Here is a 1,810-nt window from a genome sequence, read left to right on the forward strand (position 1 = left end):
AACAAAAACCCCTTTACTTGAGAGACAGTATGGCAATAATTGGTATGTCATGACAAGAAGTACATATTTAGAAGACCAGGATGTCAGGTACTCCAAGCAGCAAGCACTTATTCTACTGAGCTATCTCCCCAGCCCGACATTAGAATTTAAATGCACAGTTAAAGAAAACTAACAATTAGCTTTAACTGTTCACCTTAGCAAATCAGAGAGCTGGAGGAAAGATAAAGAGGAGAATAAGAACAGAAGCCAACACTACTAATGAACTAAATCAAACAAAACTGAGAGAACAAAGTTAAGATTAGTTCTTTGAAATTACTAGTAAGAGACAAACCTGATATTGTTAATAGGGAAAATGAGAAAATAATACTGGGAATGAAAAAGGACACAATTATAGATTTAGCCAAATTGAAAAGATAAAAGGATTATGCCAATAAATTTAAGAACCTGGATTAAACGAATAACTTTCTAGAAAATTATAATTTAGCAATGAGTATTAGGAAGACAAAAAGAGTCCTATGACTACTAAAGAATCACTTAATTAAAAAGAAATCTTCCCACAAAGAAAATAACAAACTGTGGAAGGTTTTATAGATGAATTTTGACAAAGTTATGAAAACCAGATGATTATGTTTTATTAGAAGAAAACTTGTAAAGCACCGAAAAAGGAGGAACCCACGAGCCCCTTTTATGAAATGATATGTACTTAATACCAATGAAAACTGGTATGACAAAGAAAAGTCATTAGCCAAGCTTTCTTATAAATACAGAAATGCTCCATACATAAAACATTAGCAAGCTCTGTGTTGAAAAATAATAAAAACTTTGAACCAACGTCATTTAATCTTAAACTTGGCAAACTAGAGTTTTGGGCATCTCTGTCAAACTTACACATCTTTCTTTATAATAAAGTATTAGACACATTTCCTTTTAAAAACAGCATTAGGCAGGTATGGTGGCACATACCTGTTATCCTAGTGTTTTAGGTTTTTTCTCATTGCTAAGACAAGATATCCACCACCCATTAGTTACAGGAGGAACTTCAGCTCACAATCTGTAGAGGTTTGAGTCCATAACTAGTTGCCTCCAAGGCAGGAGGGGCATGGCAGAGGAGAACTACTCCATGGAGGGCAGAAGGTAGCAAAATGACGAAGGACTACCACAGCTATTCTATCCTATCTTATCTAGGCTACTTAGGGCAGGTAAGTAATCAAACCCTAAATCCTAGTGCCCTTGAGTCTAGCACTGCTCCATGAATCAATCCCAGCATCACATACTCTAAATCTAGCCACTTCTGAACAAATACATTTAGGACTGCCTGAGGTTTTGCGGGAACATCCTAACACAAACCAAAACTCCCAGCATTTGTGAGGCTAAGGCAGGAAGACTGATATGAGTGTGTGGCCTGTCTGAACTATACAGTGAGACCCCGTCCCCATCCCCCCCAAAAAGCAAAAATGAATAAAATTAAAATACACACAAAAAAGGGACAAGATGCATTTTTATAAACTAGCAACAAATTCAAAATATAATTTAATACTCAGAAGGCTGGGGTAGGAGGACTGCTGTATATTTGAGGCCAGCTGGGAATGAATATGACTATATATTCACAGTGGCTTCAAAGTAGGGCTTTTAGGACTAAGCTTTTAAAAAGTGGAGCAAAGTCATCAGGAAGAAAACATTAGAACTTTATCCAAAAACTTTTAAAAAGACCTAACAGGGGGCCTGGCCCTAGCTCAGGCCTTTAAGTGGCTGCTTCCACAAAGCTGTCAGCCTCAGGTTGCTGGAGTTCGAACCTCACAACTCTCCCGCT

At 37.2% G+C, this 1,810-nt stretch overlaps 1 protein-coding gene across 1 annotated transcript in view; it reads right to left on the reverse strand.

Moving 5' to 3' along the window:
* Positions 1 to 1,810, reverse strand: part of Mipep (mitochondrial intermediate peptidase) — a 172,895-nt gene that overhangs the window by 104,038 nt on the left and 67,047 nt on the right. The gene's annotated exons all lie outside the window — the stretch shown is intronic.

Source organism: Octodon degus, unplaced genomic scaffold (assembly GCF_000260255.1).
Source record: "Octodon degus isolate 3935 unplaced genomic scaffold, OctDeg1.0 scaffold00038, whole genome shotgun sequence".
Classification (NCBI taxonomy): domain Eukaryota; kingdom Metazoa; phylum Chordata; class Mammalia; order Rodentia; family Octodontidae; genus Octodon; species Octodon degus.